Genomic DNA, 18,415 nt, shown 5'->3' on the forward strand with positions numbered 1-18,415 from the left:
CACCGGTCCCCATGCTTTCCTCTGAACTTCATGTCTTTCAATCTCTCGACGCAGAGCTCTCTCTTCCTCAGAGCATCTTTGGAGAGCATCTTTGCTTAGCCTTCCTCTCCCTGGTCACCTGATTAGCTCCTGACGGGTATCAGCTTGAACATCCCTTTCTCGGAGGTCTTAACTAAGACAGACTGTGGAAGCCCCTCCCAGTGCTTCTACAACACTTATCAATGTTTCTCCAATTACCTAGACCGAAGGTTGTCTTTTCTGCTAGACTGTAAGCAAGCTGCGGCCAGGACCTGTCTCTGTTCTTGCTTACTGCTGTGTTCTTCTGTTCTGGCACAGGGCCTGGCGTCACGCAGGCCCACGGTTAGTATGAACTGATCGGTTCAGTGAATGAATGACTGAGGATATGACTGTGTGATGTGTGGTTAAAACTCTTGTAAGATTTCGTGAGATGTTGAAATGCTGCTGAGAGTAGCAAGTTTGCAACTTGAATTGATTACCACTGACCAAAACTGATAGAGATTTTGATTGTTTTCATGAAACATGGACCCCAAAATTCCTCCTCTCCCATTTTATTGTCTAATTTTTCAATGAAAAATAACTCTTCATTCCATCTCAGAATCATGTCCCTCCCACTGTCTTCCTCAGAAGCAACAATCATTTTGATTTCTTGGGTAACCCAGTAGAAATACCCTAAGCACACAAAACACATATTATACACAATGTTCTACAGTTTGCTTTATTCACTTAAAATACAGCTTAGAATTTGTTTCATTTTGGCACATGTAGTTATAGCTTATTCTTTACCAGCTGCAATTTATTTAATTTAACTCATCCGCTAATGTTGGAGATTTACATGGTTTCCGGCCCTCTGATATTACAAACGATGCTGCAATGAACATTCTTGAATGTGAATCTTTGTGAGAGTATAACTGTAGGGTAAGTTTTTAAAGGTGGCATTGTTATCCTTGAAAACATTATATGGTCAGACTCTAACCTAACCACAGATATATTAGATCAAGTGATCAATTGCAAAAAAAAAAAAAAAGAAGAATTTTGATTAAAAAACATTTAATGTATTGATAGAGTATAAATAGAGAGCAATATGGCTATTTAGTGGATTAGTACAGGTTACATTTATTTATTTGTCTTAGAGCTGCCTTTTTCTTTTTCTAACTTGAGTCAACAGGGTCCAAAAAAAATGGCTTCTTGATAAATCCTGAAATTATCCTATTTTTTTTTTTTGCTTTTTTCAACCGTATTGGCTAGAATTTTAAAGAGGAGGATCAAATTTGGTAAAAAGAAAACAGCACCGGCTCAAAATAATACTGCTTTTAAAAAACTAACTACAAGCAAAATCTTACTTGAATTCTAGAATGATTTAGGTAATCATTATGAGTTTATTATGCTAGTCAGGAGTACATGTGCTAAGAACCTTTAAAAAACAAGACTTTAACAGAATTGGAAAATTCACACAACCAAGATTCTTGTTAAAATATACTATTTGGAAGGCTTGAGAGATATTTTTAAGTCAGGGGATGAAAGACTTATGATCTAAGAAATCAGGACATACTGTAGCTTTTTTAGAGATAGGGGAGGAAAAGTCTGTATTAAGAATGGCTAGTTTTATGCATCAGGAATGCTAGGAACTTAATTCAATAGTCATTTACTAAGGACTTATGGCATATGTAGTTTTAAAGTGTCTAAGAACTGGAATTTTTAATCCAAGCATTTCTAAAGACAACATTGCTTTATTCTTTAGGATTTCACTCTGGAAAAAAAAATTGGGACTATAAATTGCTAGAAATCAGTTTATATTAAACATACGTTCAACCTTTTATCTAGTAATCCCAGTTATCTATCATCTATCTATCTATCTATTTATCTATCTATCTATCTATCTATCTATCTATCTATCTATCTATCTAATCATCTATTGAGAGAGAAAGGAGAACATGTGCCAAAGTTTTGTTTTCCATTTTCTGGGGTTTTTTTTTTTTTTTGCAATGCAACCATGAGCCACTATCTTTCTCTGGCCCTGAAGTCGTGGTAAAACTGGAAGATGTTCTGTCTGACTCCTGCTTCCTACTTCTGTCCATGCAGTTTCTCTTCTTAATGTTAATCCAGACATGAAATCTAGTCCTTTTAGCAATTCTAGGAAACTCCCCCCGCTTCCCATTGCAAATATTATCTAAGAGCCAAGATTCATGGGAACAGGTGCACCACAAATATCTCCTGTTCTCCAGGTTTGGTCACTCTGTGATCAGGGACTGTCTTGTGGCACATGCCCACTCACTCCTACCTTCCCATCCTGCTTGGCCCTCTCTCTCTCGACTCTTCCATTCTTTCTTCCACTCATGCATGCCCTCCTTTCTCAAAACAATGAGAAAACTCTTCTCCTGGTTTCAGTAAGGGCAGATAACTCTCCTTCTTTGAAGCTTTTAAGGCCAGTTGCCATGTGGTATCAATGTTCTCTCCAACTCTTAGTACAGGATTTTCCACAAAGAAAGTTTCTCTCCTAAGAAAAATTTAACACCAGACGTTCGAATAATATTTTGTTTTTATACCTCTCTCTATATTTTTCCATAATAGTAAACTTTCGAAGACAATCTAAATGGCCACAAATAGAAGAATGGCTGGATCAATTATGATCATAATCTATAGCGACTATTATACTGTTTTAAAATTATGTTTACAAAGATATTTGTTCATTAATTTATTCATTCAGTAAATATTCAGTAAATATGACTGGAGAGTTGTGTTAGGTATTAGTAGAGTAAACAAAAGAGGCAACATCTCTGTTGTAATCTAACAAGAAGGATAGATATGAAACAAGTAGTTTTATTCTAACCAATGAAGTAAAGTTGTGACAAGTGCAATACACCAGCAGTACCAGGTGCCAAAAAATTGCAAATGGAGGTACCCGCAGCCCTGTTACCTAGGCAAGTGGGGAGTAAAAGTATTGGTGGGAGAGGTCCAGGCAGAGGGAACAGCATGTGTGAACGCCCTGGGGTGGAAAGAAACAGGCTGATTTTGAAGAACAGAAAGAGGGTCAATGAGGCTGGAAGATAGAGAGCAAAGCAAAGATGATGCAAAATTATTGAAGGTGGTAAGAATTATCGAAGGTTTGCCAGTTTAGGCGAGCCAGACACGTGGGAGTCATCCTGGCCACACACTCCCTCTTCCCCAGCGTCCAATCCCTCACCAAGTCTTATCGATTCTACTTCCTAAATACATCTCAAATGCATCACTTTCCTCTTTCTCCATTGTTTATTTGGAAACTTTGCTGGTACTAACATTAATAGAGTCTTTAGATTAAAATTGACCCCATTTTGAGTACTTATTGTAGCAACTACAAAGCAACAACAGCACAGCTAATATTTTGGTAGCCATTTGAGATACTCAACTGAGAGCCGCTTCTCATTTCCTTGTGGGCACATGGCAGGATTGTACTTCTTTATCGCCATGTGGTTGGATGAGGCCACGGGACTACTGTGGCCTCCCAGAATTGAGTGGAAGTGTGCCATGTCGCTTACATTTTAGAATAGTTAATTACTGGTGCAAGACTTTTTGGGCTCCCTGTCCTTCTGACATGGCAACCAGCAACATTCAAGATGATGTCTACTGTCAGCCTGAGTCCCTGAGTGACTCGATGAGCAGAAATCCCTTACCGCTCCATTCAGTATGTAGCACGAAGAAGAAACAAATCCTAATTGTTTGAAACCACTGAAATACTGAGGTTGTTTGTTAACATAGCACATCCTACCTATCTTGACACACATATTTGTTGAATTCTTGCTGTATCCTAGGAACCTAGAAAGTGTTTCGCATTTGTTGTCTCATTTAATTTTCATACCAATGAAGTAGATATTGCTATTGTCTTCATTTTTAGATGAGGAAACTGAGACATAGAGTCAGTAATTTGTCCCAGATAACATGCTGAAATGCAAGCCCAGGAAGTCTGCTCAACTAAGCTGCCACTTTGCAGTGGACGTTGTACGAGATCTTTAGAGTTGAAAAAAGAAGAATGAATTGCAGCTCTCACCTTTGAAAATAGTCCCAATTTATTTGGGAAAAACAGGCCCATATTTGCGAAAACGTAACTGACAAAGTTAGGCACAAGGCCTCGTATAAACACCAAAGGAAAGGCACTGTCAACATGCCCTATGACAGCAGGGGTCGGAGGAGAGAGAAGTAACCGTGCACTTTGGGAAGAGAGGAAAGCTTCTACAGGTGGGAACAGAGCTCTGCCATAAAGGAAAACAGGAGTTGGGTGTGGATTCAAATAGGCAGAAATTTTAGTTGAGATACTCTAGAAATATAAGTTCCAAGAGAACATAGACTATTTGTTACTCTCTTTCAGTATTTGTCAAACTTCCTAAATATTGCAGGAACTAAATAAGGAGCAAGAATCCACTACAAATAAAACTTCCTAACCAGATGAGTGTTCCCCATTCTCCGTGGGGCAGCAACCCTCGACTTCTCTTTGGCGTTTCAAATTCGGTCTGTCCAAACCTGATTCTTCTTGATTAATGATGTCAATTTCCACCCAACAATTCAAGATTAAAATCTTGACATCCTCTATTTTTTTTTGGTCCTCCTATTTAATTGCCAATATGTTCTACAATTCTAAGTCAGAAATATCTTTCTAATTACTCCTGTTTATTCCCGCTGCTGCTATTCCAGATCAAGGCAGCATCATCTTCTACTTGGACAATTATGAAAGTTTCCACAAATGGTTTTCTCCCCTTCCTCTTATCCTCCACACGACATCCCCACGATCCAATCTCACTTTATTTCTCCCCTGGTTTAAAATTTCCATTGGCTTTCCACTTCACCCTCAGGATAAATCTATGCTCTGTAACAGGTAAATAAGACAGGTAAATGAACTCCTGTCCTCCTCTAGCTTTCCGATTTCATCGTCTATATACTTTTCAGAGACAGGGACCGCATACTCTGCCCTTGGCTCTCTGGATGCCTTTGCAATGCTGCAAAATTTCTTTATGTCAGAATGCCTTTATCCACCTTCTCCAACTGACCGGTTCCTGCTTGTCATTTATAACCCAAGTCAAATAACACCTTTTCACGGAGACGTCTTTGACTTCTGTATAGGGGTTGTAGATCCCTTTTGTGTCACATAGCGTAACCATAACATTTATCTGAGTTTAACACTTAACCCAGTATATTTAATTATTTGCTTCCGGATCTTCCTTCCCATGTGACGTCTTCTTGTTCTTTTAGGGAGGCACTTATCCCAGTGTGTTCATGTTGGTCCTAAATATTACTCCTTATTGCCATTATTAGTGAGGAATTAGGCTCTTTTGTCTTAAGTCTTTCTAGTCACTGGCAAGATTTCAGGGTCATGGGCAAAGGGAATTCAATACTTAAATGCTTTTCTCTGCTCTCACTAGCAGAATCAGACCTTGTGCTCATCACCAACAAACATGAGACGAAGAAATGTTTGGCCAGAGTGTTTCAGCTAGCAACATTCCCCCAGAATTACAGGGGTACCCAAATCGAAGCTTCAGGGGGACAGTCAGAAATCTGTGGTGTGCAATTTTCTTCCTCTTGTCATAGGCTTCTTTGGTACAAAAAGTGAGGTGGTCACAAAGAAGATATAATGGGTTCTGGGCTTCCTCCCTTTCCCTTTAGATTTTTAGTTCTCTTAAATGAACTTGTCCTGTGGTCATTTGATCATCCAGCCCTTAGTAGAAAGGCCCATTTAATGCATAACATATCTCGAGTGTTTGCTATGTGCTGACTACGCATGGCTTGGAAAATTTAGACATGAAAAAAATACCTCAGTTAAAAAATACACACACACATACACACACACACACACACACACACACACGCACACTAAAAGATCATTTCACCTGGATGTGCCTACCCTAGAATTTTCTGGACCGTTAAGTGAGCACAGTTTATCACCTAGACTAATGGCCAAACTCCAGTGTTAATTCATTATAATTTTTTCAAATCAATTTACACATGGATATTATATAAACAATCCAACTTAAACTTGTATCCAAATTCCATTGCCCAAATCATCAGTGTGCAGATATGGCCCAAAGTTCCAGCTTGCCTCCCCAGCTGGAGATCTGCTGGGAGATTCTGCCTTTTCTCTCTATAGGCATACCTTCCCTTGTTTCCCTAATAAAATGGATTTTTCTTCAAGAAGAACCTCTTCCTTGTACGTCCTCAGAGTCTTATCAATGAAATATGGAGGTCTAAGGGAAAACACAGTATACGTGTTGGGTATGGCTACTTTTAACCATGTGGTTTCATTGAATACACAACTGTTTCTGACAGAATTTTGAGATAAAAAAGGTGTACTTTGCGATCGAGCCTCCAAAGCATTCAGCGCACTCTGGCGGTTATCTGTCTTAAGGCAACCATTGCCCTTCTGCTAGCTCCTCCTTCTTCGTCACCCCAGCTTTTTAAGAGTTTCTGTCCCAGCTCAGACTTGCAAGCAGGGTGAATGGGTCCTGGCTTAATTCACGTAACATAAACGTTCATTCAAAATCAAGTGGAAGAAATAAACTGAGGAGCTATTGGAACAAATAAGTTCAACAGTGTGTCAGAAACACATACAATATCAATAGCTTTTTAAGTATACCAGTAATATGCCATATAAATAAATATTTTTTATAGTTGTGTCTGTAGCTGGAAAATAATCATTCAGTAAGAAGAATTTTTATTAGTTTGACTATACCTAATTTTTTAAAAAACAGCAGTGTATCTAAAAAAAATTTAATAATTTTACATTAATGGCTAGTCGCTGGGTGTTTTAAATAATTCCACAGATAAGTGTAGATTCTTTCTTTATGAACTTTTGTAACACAACATTATTATGTCACCACAGAATAGATTAAAAACGGCACCTAATTTCTGTTCAGACACAATTAGAGGTGAGGTTACAGCCTGGTTCATTAATCTTTTCGATAAGAAAGAAACTTGTTTTTCCTTAACTGTAAGGAGATTGATACCCTCGCCTCCGGTGCGTTTTGTTTATTTGGCATGCAAACTGCCTGGACTTGTGGGCACTGTACTTGATTTGTCACCTCGGGATAAGATAATTTGGGATCTTTCACATTTCCAAATTATGTCGTGCCTAAGCAGTTGATCCAGCTGACAAATGAGATGCGCCCGCAGTGTGTCTCTGGAGGGGGGACACGGCGAGGCGAAGGAAGGTGTGAGCGGCATGTTGGTTTATTAACAGACACATTTGATTCCAGAGGTTAATGTTTTTGTGCCCAAGATGGATTACATAGCACACGATCTGCGTCCTAAAAGGAGACACGGAGCTGCAGTGAGGGCCACCGGCAGCTTGGTCTCTGAGCTGTCATAGCTGCAGGCTGGCTTCATGGGAAGTGGGTATGGTCACTGTTCTTGGAAAAACAGGCTCCTGGGTTTTCTGGAATTGGACTCATGCTAATAGTTTCTTTTTCCCATTTCCCTGTTGTGTGTAAGTTCAACATTTTTTTTTTTTAATTTGGGATAAGAATTTAGGAGCACTGTTGGTCTAGGCAATCTGTTGCAAAGTCACTCATCCAGCACTGAGTCATATCAGTGTGTCAATCTATGAACAATTTCATGTCAGATTGTAATAGTAAAAATAACTAACATTCACTGAGTGACTGCCTTATGCTGGACACTGTTCCAAAGGTTCTCAGGTACTATTCCATCCTCACCTCAAGATGAGGGGAGTACTAGTACTCTCCCCATTTTATAAACAATGAAACTGAGGCTCAGAATAACTCGCCCAAGAGAATTGCTTGAGTAGAGAACCTCAATAAATGTCCTTTCAACTCGAAGGCAGCTGCAGAGCAGTGTGGGGAGTTGCCATCACTGAGGTATGGTGACCTGTATCTCACCAAGGTAGGGATAGCCCCATTGGGGACCATTTAGATTTATTCGTCCTTCTGGAGGGTGGGCATTCAGTATGGTTACCTGTTGAGTGAACCTTCTTTGACAACACACAACATGGTTCTGCTTGACCCACAGCAGAAGGCTGTCTGCCCTGAATCAAGGTGTTTGTACCAGGGGCTGAGGATTCTGTTTTTTTTTTCTTCTACAATTGCTCCAGGCAGACTCACTCACCTGATTTCTAGAGCTTTGGGTTCCCCGATAGCTACTACGCAGAATTGTGTAACTTGAGACAGTAATTACATCCCTTCCCTTCCTCTTCCTCCTCCTTCCTTCTTCTATTTCTTCTTTAGTATGCTTTTTGTTAAAGAGACATTGGCCTTGGGTCCTGTCTCATGGATTCTGCTGTTCCCTTGGTCTGTGCTTTTTCTTGCAAAGGCCGGACTCCCCTGATGCTTTTCCTGAGAAAGGATGGTTACCAACTTGACTGCCATCTGAGAGATTCCAACCTGCTCCGAAGTCACTGAATCTGTGACACATTCTGTGTTATAAAGAAACATTTCCCTGTCCCTATTTGTCTTCCTCCTAACTGATGGTATCTTCAGCAACCCTACTGGTAAAACATTAATGTTTTCTACCGTTCATGGTTCCCAGTTTGTGGTGGACGGGTGACAGTGTAGAAGCGAGCAATTACTGCAGTCTCTTAATTCCAAGGTGCCTGTTTCTCTCCCACATTTTAACATCTCTAAAACTGAGATGTATCTTATGATCAATGGTGCACACAGTTTAGATGGAAGTTTTTTTTTCTTTCTTAGAGATACATAAAATAATAGTGTATCATATAATTGATGGTAACTCTGATTCAATGAAATGTGAGATTATGTATTTGAGGACTAGGGGGAAAAAATCTCTCTTCATACCAGTTTTTACCAAATACCTGCTAGATGCCAGACCTTTGCCAGATGTTGGGGATACAATGTAAGCAAGGCACGGCCCCTCCTTTGAAGGAGTTCACAGTCTCCAATTCCATAAGAACAACAGCAGGTTTAAGAAGCGAGGGCCAGTACAGCCACTAGGGAAAACAGTATGGAAGTTCCTCAAAAAACTAAGAATGGATCTACCATATGATCCAGCAATCCCTCTACTGGGTATTTGCCCCAAAGACTTGAAAACCCATATCCAAAAAGATATTTGCACACCGATGTTCATAGCAGCATTATTCACCGTGGCCAGGACATGGAAACGACTGAAATGTCCTACGATAGCTGATTGGATAAAGAAGCTGTGGTACATATATACAATGGAATAGTACTCAACCATAAGAAGAGGTGAAATACTGCCATTTGCAACAACATGGATGGATCTCAAGATAATCATGCTAAGCAAAATAAGCCGGACAGAAAAAGTTGAAAATCACATGATATCACTTATACGTGGGATATAAACCTAAAAGCAACAAATGAGCAGGACAAACAAACAGAGACTCATGGACATATGGACAATGGACTAGTGATTACCAGAGGGTAAGGGGTGGGGGAGGAGGGGGGATAGACGGGGTAAAGGGAGTCAAATATAGGGTTTAGGGAGAGGGTGAAGTGGGTAAAGGGGATCAAATATATGGTAATTGAAGGAAACTGGACTTTGGGTGGTAAACACACAATAGAATATATAGATGTCAAATGATAATGTACACCTGAAAATTATATAACCGTATTAACTAATGTTAATGCAATTAAACTTAAAAAAAAAAAAGAAGCGAGGGCCGGGATACATTAACGCATGCACAAGGGTTTTGTGAGGTTTAAAACAATCGGTCAGTATTAAGCTATTGTTATTATTTCCTGGTTTTATAATATTAAACACGCCTTCAGAATTACAGTGAGGACTGTTGCTCTTCAAGGCTGTCAGTGTGCTTCTTGATGGAACATTTTTCTGACAGGAATCTGACAGAAGTCACAGCGTCCTCAGAGTTTTTACTCTGAGAGTTTCTCTCAGCCTAATGAGGAATCCTTTATCTTAATTAGGTTTAAATATATCTTCTTTTGACCTCATCAACCTCTAGTGTAGAGCTGTGAATTTCTTAGACTTTTTTTTTTTTGATCTTCCTTTTGTTAGCTGTTCTCAGTAACTTCTTTCAGTTTACAACTCATTAGAAAATGAGCACATGGTGGGGCACAGGAGAGAAGCAAACTTCTATGGGATGTGCTGTGGGTCAGCCATAGGTCCTCGCTACTCTGAGTATGGTCCACGGGCCAGCAGCGGCCCCATCACCTGGGAGCTTTGTAGAAACGCTGCAGCTCAGGCCCTTCTCCAGACCTACTGAGTCAGAACCTGCATTTTTACAAGAATCTCAAAGCATTTTCTATCACTTGCACTATTATTTACTGAGGATTTTTCTTTAAATCGACTCCTTTAACTTAGCCTTCACTAAGTACTAGTATTTGTGAAATTATGGGTTAGATGAATTTCTTATGTATCTAAGAATAGATTAAAATAGATATATAATTACCTGAAAACTTGTCTACTTGAGACAGTCATCATTTCTACCTGGACCGGCAGCCCACTTGAGGAAACTTGCCTTAAAAATTTATATTTTGAATAGATTTAAATTGATAGAAAAGTTGCAAGAATAGTATAAAGAATTTCTATATATCCTTCACCGCATATTAGAACGTTTATCATTCTCTTGAAATCAAACAATATAGTATTGGTACAATATTATTTTCTAATCTACGGTCCTTATTCAAATGTTACCCATTGTCCCCAAAGCGTTCTTCATATAGCATTTTTAAAGATTGTGACCAAGATCTAAATCAGTACCACGTGTTAAATTTGTTTTTTCTTTTTTTGGTGTCTTTTTAGCCTCCTTTCATCTGGAATATTTCTTTAGCCTTTCTCTGCTTTTCTGGGCATTGATTGACATGTTTCGAAGAGCTTCTGTTTTGGTGGAATATCCCTCAATTTTAGTTTGCCTGATATTTGCCTGGTTAGTTTAGGATATGCATTTTGGCAGGAATGCCACAGAAATGATGCTGGGTCATTCTGAGTACAGCAATTTATTTTCAAATATTGTTCTCCACTTAGAAGAATAAGGGTTCTTTAGAAGAGCGTCTCATTCCAGGGCTGGGCAGGAACAGTACAGATAAGCCTGGAACATCTTGTTGCCCAGAAAGAAAGTAAATGCTTAAAAGCTTATAGGAGCCAATTTGAGGAGGCTTCTCCTGGTCAAATATGGGGCAAGATGAGCATTGAAAATAAATCTCAGGAATGGATCAGTCACTCACTGGAGATAGTAAATATTCATCCTCCATCAATGGGAGAGATCTTCCCTATAGTAAAATTTCAGCTAATGTAGAAAGGGCCAAAGAGAAAGGAATATATTCCAAATAATAGATATAGGAGAAAGAAGTAATAAATGCCAACTACTAAATGTAGGAGTTAGAATAATTACCATTTTGCAACTGCGATAGTAATAATGGCTTCATCCATAGATGTTACACCTAGGGAGAAAATATTTAATGGAGAACAAGATTTTACATAATCTCATAGTATTGCCCCACATGGTCTATTGTAATCAAATATATTTTTCATTAGAAATAGCGTTAACACTGAAATGTGCTTGCTGAAAATGAAGATATCAGGCCTGCCATGCCAGGCTCAGGAGAGCAGAATGTCTGGAGTAGATCCCCCGAGTCAGCTTTTTGTAAGCACGTCGATATATCGTAACCCCTGACTTAGTGCTTCCGATTTCTGGGTTGACGAGAAGGTCACTCTTGCCCTCCTTTTCTGTCCTGGGTGGGCTGACAGGTATCAGAATCTCCAGTTTCATTTCCTTTCAACTCCGATTTTAATCTGATCATTTCAGACCAGGGCAAAATGATCTTTATTAATTGGGGCCCTTGCGCTTGCTACAGGGCAGCCTCTTCCTTTTTTGCCAATCCAGCAACAAAGAATGTAAGGTTCTAAACACACAGCGTTCTACTTGTTATCCATGTGGTTTTAATTAAGTTTTAACTAATTCCCTTTATCCTGTCATAGCTATTATGACCCTCCAGGTCCTGTCACATTAACATGCGAAAGCAGCTCTCTCGTATGTCTGGCCAAGGAACAAAGCCATCATAACCTGTCTGGCTGAATGAAAGTAGGAAGACCAATCAACTTGCATTTTGTTACCTTCTTTGACAATTTATGTTGAAGGTGAGCAAAGGTATAAAGGAGACACCGCATTGCAGCCTATTGTCTCTACTGCAAATACAGCATATAGAAGTATTGCAGACTTTTAAAATTCACATACATCACCAGAGAGATGAAAAACAAGGCAGCACATTTCAGGGAAGCTATTGGTAGCAATTGAATTGATCTATTCCAACACGAACTTTCAAGAGGCTTATAGAAAACTCCATAATGTGTGCTATCAAGTTGGCACGCATTATTAAATCATTAGACGATGGATTTCCCCCCGCCCCCGATTCATGAATTTGTTTAAAAGAAAGGCTTTACAGAGGTAAACAAACGAAATCACATTGTTCCGATTGCTATTTATTGAAAAGAATGAAATGGGAAGTCACCTGGGAGAATCTGGGAATGGAGTCACTGCAGGCGGGAACTGCATTTTGGGGAAAACAAGACAAGGTAGATTGGAAAAGACAGTACACATTGCCTGTGATGCTGAACGCAAATGCTGACTACTCTGCATGTGTTTAATCCAAGCACTTTTGAAGCCTCTTGCTGTGCAAACTCTCAAGTTACCATACAGGACAGGACCGCTAAGCCTCATGAAATCCCTCTGCTGATAGATATTTTGGCATTTACTCACCAAGTGGCCTGTGTGTGCAGTTTAAAAGAGCCTTAATTTTTAAAATACAATTCTCATTGATTAATCTTTATATTTAGCTATCATCTATCATTTATTGGGCACCTGGCACAGGCCATGCACCATGCTGAGTCCTATACCCCACACTAATTTAATTCAAGTAGGAAGACTGCGAGATGAGGAGTGTTACTGTCCCTATACATGACGAGGTCCTGAGCTCACTGAGGTTAAGTAAGTTGCTCAGCTTGTCAGCAGTAGAGTCACATTTGAACTGAGATCTCTGTCCTCCAAGCCCCTAGTGTCTAGCCCACTCTAGTGCTCTTATGAGACCCTTGCAAGAGCGATGAGCCACCCTACCTGTTCTGGCTTTTTAGACACTTTGCCCTTTCGTTCTGTGGGCGGGACTTTGTTTTCTGGTCCCTGGACTAGGTCAGCCACACTTCCTTCCTGTTATGTTCCCGCGGCTGATTCATTTTCTTTATTGTAACAAACATCACACCGTATGAGTACTGCACATTTCATGTTTCTATTTTCCAGTAGATTGTAAGTTCCATGAGAGCAGAAGCTGTGTCTCTGTGGGTCACATCTATACCTGGTGTATTTCATGGCATATAGTAGTTGCTCAATAAATATTGGATGAGTGTTGTACTAAAATCATCACCAAGTTCCTGTCTTGGCAGAGTCTTTTCTTCTTCAGACTTGTGATTGCTCCCTTCCACTCGTTCTGCCTTTTCTTTCTCTCCTATTTGTCCCATCACAACACGTAGCGAGTGGACGAGCCAAGGCTTGGAAGGATGCAGGTCTTTCTTACTTCATCGTTTATATTCTTGTCTTCACTCTGCAGTATGTTGAAAAGTGTAAAGGAGGCTTCTGGTCATGGCTCTCATGAAATCATGGGATAGTTTTCCTTTCGTTTCTTATTTTCTATCTCTAACACTAATTTTTAACTGGCTCAAGCACCACAGCTAGAAAGCACCACCCTTGAACGTCCTGCTTACTCAGCTGAAAGCAGCAGCTGTTTCAATAAGCAATTTGATGTTCAGCACCTGAGATTTGCTCCCTCCTTCCAGCAAGACTGCAAGCTCGACAGAATGTAAGAAAGCATGAAGAAGTCTCCTAGCCTGTTTCTCTTAATGCAGCAAGGAAAGCAGCTCAGGTTGAGGAAGGAGATTGCATCCTGGACAAGGAGAATTGGCTCCTATATGTACAATCTCAACTGAACTTCTTTTGCTGGGGTCCTGGGAATTCCGAATGATTTGTTTATCAAGTACTATGAAGAGAAGACTGTCTAAGAGATGTCTTTGTTATTATCCCTATTGTCTGTCCCAAGCGATGTGCTGGTGAATGAAGCTTTTTCTCCCCAAACACTTTCGTGGTGTTTGTTTGCCATTTTCTGTGGTGTAAATACTCTCATTGTGGCTGATAGCAAGCGAGCAATAATGATGTCATTGAATGTTTAATAGAGAGGTAATGCACACGACTGGCTCCCATAAACCATTATACGTTGACCGAGTGCACCATTGTCTGTTTTAATCCCATTAGCCCCTACATGGCAACAGACTGGTCATTTAGGGCTTGAGCCATGGGACACAATGGTGGATGGGGAGGCAAAGGGCCAAGCTAGTGCACATGGCAGACGGACAAGGCTCATGAGCTAGACAGACTATCATCAAACATGCCTTCTGGTGGGCCGGGGGTGGGGATACAGTGGGAGTCGAGATGAGGGTCTCAAACCCAAACGTTTAGCACCAGAAACACATAGATTTAGAGGAAAAACACTGGTGACACCACTGAGCATCTGGTCGACCTTGGATATGTTACTGAAACTCTTCATGCTTCAGTTTCTTTAGCTAGAAAAGAATATATAATAATAGTTCATACCTTAAAGCATTTTTGCGATGATGGATTATTATAACATATGCAAAATGCTTAGCATGGTGCCTGGCACAGAACAAATCCTCAATGTATAGTAGCTATTAAAATTAGTCGGTAATGCATAAAAGTGTGTAGAGTTTCCTAGGAAATAGTCTCGAACCCTAGGAGATGTTTGCAGCTTATCTTTATGGGCTGGCAGTAGGTCTGTGTGGGTTAGCGGTCATGAACGGTCCAGCCAGAAGTGGATTGCTCCATGTTAACTGTGGGTAAGAGAAAGAATCAAAACATTTTTGGATAATCGACAGTATTTTCTTAACCTGTTTTTCAAACTGTTAAAAAAAAAATCTCATTCTTCTCTTCGTGGCAGGTCGTGCAAAAAAAGTCTTTAAAATGGATTTGCGGTAGCTCATGAAGAACCAAAAAGTACAGTTCTCATGTTGAAATCATGCACAAGGAGAGATTAGAAACTGTATATCTAGAAAAAGAGAATAAGCGAGAAAAATTACTGTACCGGAGCATGAAATTTAGCTCTGAGCTTTCTGGTGGTGAAGGGAGGAACGATGGATGTGTGTACGTACATGTGTGCAATGGGTTCTGCTCTGCTGCTCACCTCGTAGTCCTACTGCTTCCTCTTTTCTGCCTCAGGGCCTTTGCACGCGACCTTGCCTGAGCCTCGAATGATGTCTCGCCCTCTTGGCAGCAATGGCTCCTTTCATTACCGGTCGACTCCTCAGCCTTCCCAGGTGGCAGTTTCTGAAGCAGATTTCATTCCTGCTTATCTTCCTCTCAGCTCCCTTTTTTTGCTTCTCGAACTGGCATTTGAACAAGCTATAATTGGTAAGATAAGATCAGGAAATAACTTTATTTTTCACCTACCACAGTTTCAAACCTGCTTGGGAAGGATTTGCCAAGGATGATATTGCAAGCACATTTCATGGCTTTTACAATAATTTTTTTTGAGTAGTAAATCATCTTGTGTTTAGATATGAAATAGTCCAGTCCAATTTAATGTCAAAATTTCGGATCCTCGTCCAATTTTGGGTATTTTCTGTTCTTCTTGGCTTGAGCTTGACTTACTGTCCTTTTGACCAGAGATAGGGAGGAGCGCTGTGGTCTTATCTTCCAGGCATGCTGATGGAGGGTCCGGTGCATTGGCACGGAAGTGGGGGTCACCTGGTTGTTGAGAGACTCCAGAACAAAAGGTTCTAGCAGTTTTACAGACCCTGGCAGGGGGACAGTGAGGGCGAGGAGTGGAAAAATACTGGATATTCAGTAGAAAAACTTGTTTTCAAGGTTTTCCCCTTTTCCCCCCATCGGGAGGTCTTGGTAGAAGTGCCTAAAGACCTCTGTCCCAGCCTCAGATAAAGAGACCTAGAAATGAAAGTGGCAGTCAAGGAATGTAAATGCACAAAGAATATGGCCAAAGGGGCCAGCAGGGCCCAAGGAGCCTGCAGTACGCCTCCGGCTGTCACCCAGCCTGGAGTGGGGCAGGGAGCGTTCTCCCACGAGGCCTGCCAGGCAGAGCCTTTGTCATTGCCTGTGGTTGTTTGGTCCTGAAAAATCACACATAGGTGTTTAACCAGAAGCCAGACTCCTCATTTTTATTTATGTATTTATTATCTCTCTTCTCTAGAATAATGCTGGTTCCCTAGAACAAAGCACAGGGCCTGGCACATAGCAGGTATGGATAAGTATGTGTTGAGTAAAAGGAAGCATGCCGGGCCAGCTGGACGCAGAGAAAAAAGACCCTCCTGTGGCCTTCAAGGAGCTACACCTGTCGAATTTGAAGCATAAGTCATAATGTGTCACGGGCAGCCGGTGCTTAAGCTCCAAGAGTCAGGAAAGATAATTGAGATGGGGGGGACAAGGGAGCCTTCAAAGGCAGGGCATGGCTCGAGTTAGTGGGATCGTTCTGGATGGGATTTGGAGGCGTGGAACTTGGAAAACACCATTTGGCTCATAAACTTGACGTCAGACTCACCCACACTTACTAGAGCCATCTGTCTTGATAGCTCCACTTCCCCGGCGGAAAGCTCAGAGCATGCAAATATCTGCTGGCAGTGCTGGTGGCTCCCCACCAGCACCAAGCAGGATGGAAAGGGAGAGAGTGGTATTCTGGTACCCAAAGCCTGAATCTCATTTAGTCCACTCCTTTTTCTAGCCTGGACATTTCATTTCCTTGGGCTGTAAATCAGTGCGTGATTTTTTTTTTTTCCTCCAAATCATTTTTACTCCCTTTTGTCCTCTGTCATTGCTTCCTGCTTCTGCTGGATTTTAAGCTTCTGTTTATTGCATAGGGATGAGTGTGGATTCAAGTTGGTACAAATGCACAAAGAAAGGAGATGTGCAAAGGGGTGACAGTCATCACTGTATTCTAGAAACGTTGATGCACACAGCCTGCGAACCTTAACTCTCCCGCCCTTGGCTATGGGCTGGGGAGTAGTGTCCATCATTCCTTAATCATTCCGCTATTTGAAGACAAATCAAGTATAACCACAAAAATCGTAGACTTCCAGCGTTAGAGAAGACCTTTTAGATTTCACTGTATGTTAAAGGCAGAACTTATTGCTTGGGTGGGTAAGTCTACAGTTTAGGAAAATTCCTTGGTCGACCTTTTAGTTAAAGAAGGCAAGCCCCTGCTTACTCCCTCCACACCCCACCTTAGGGATACCTTAGATGGGTAAAGATGACCTCCGTAGAGACTGGGATATTTATGCGCAAAGAAGGCAGAATTTTGAACATCCTGTTGCAGTCGAGACAAGGAGTTATCAGGGGCCCAGGGACATAGTATAGGGAACACGCAGGAACCTGAGTGACTGAGCAGGCTGCTCAGGCAAAAGGAAGAGTCACAAAGCCAGGAGGCGTTCTCCATGGCAGGGAAAGGAAAATATATTTCTAGGGGTTTAATATCTGACTTTTCATTTGAAATTATGTTCTGTTCTATGCGATGAATACCCTCTGCTACCCCCAGAACTTCAGTAACAATCTTGCTTCGAACAATTGTCTGGTGTTAGGGGTACCCTGGGGAGTAAATGCAGAGCAGAGTTCTCTAAGCCAGAGAGTCCACATGGCCCCAGCGGTGACTCGGGCATGAAGGCAAACGGACTCAGAGGCAGACATGAAGGAAGTAGGAAATGGGGATTTAGAGTTCACCTTACCTATAAATTCCATCTTTGAGAAACCCATGCGTTTGATGAAATGCTCTCTTGATTGTCATCCAAATCATTGATATAGAGTAGCAACTGGCCTTAAGAGGCCACTGTCCTATAGGGGTACACCACCAGAGACTGCCTTTGAGACCTACAGCTATGGGCCAGCAGAATTCTTGGGTCTTGGCCATCCATGAGTTACAAAGTGTCCAAGTTGTACATTCAGAGGCCTACACTTCTCCAGTTTCCCCAGAAGGACATTTGGATGTGTTTTGTCTGATGTATCTAGAAACCAGATATCTCACTTCTGATGGGTTTCCTTTATTTTCTCAACTAGGTATGTCATTCAAAATGGGAAGAGATCAAATGAATATGACTGATTTTTCATGCATTTCCGTTTGGCTGTATTTGGTGGGCTAAATAATTACGAACCTGTTTTCTATTAGACTTCTCGTCTGTCCGGGCTGGAAGCGACTCTGGTGATGGCTCATCTAATCCTACAACCTCGATTTGCAGAAGACCCTGAGCTTCCACTTGGCCAAGGTCACATGGCTGGTAGACAGTAAGGGTTTCCATTTAGCTTGCAATGAACATCTCCTTCCCTAGTTTTCTACTACATGCATTTTGGGGGAGGAGATGTGTATGTTCATTGTAGGTCAACTAAAGTCTTTTTATTTTAGCTTTTCAAATGTGTATAGACTCTTACACCATC

The sequence above is a fragment of the Pteropus medius genome, unplaced genomic scaffold, assembly GCF_902729225.1.
Source record: "Pteropus medius unplaced genomic scaffold, Ma_sr-lr_union100, whole genome shotgun sequence".
Lineage (NCBI taxonomy): Eukaryota > Metazoa > Chordata > Mammalia > Chiroptera > Pteropodidae > Pteropus > Pteropus medius.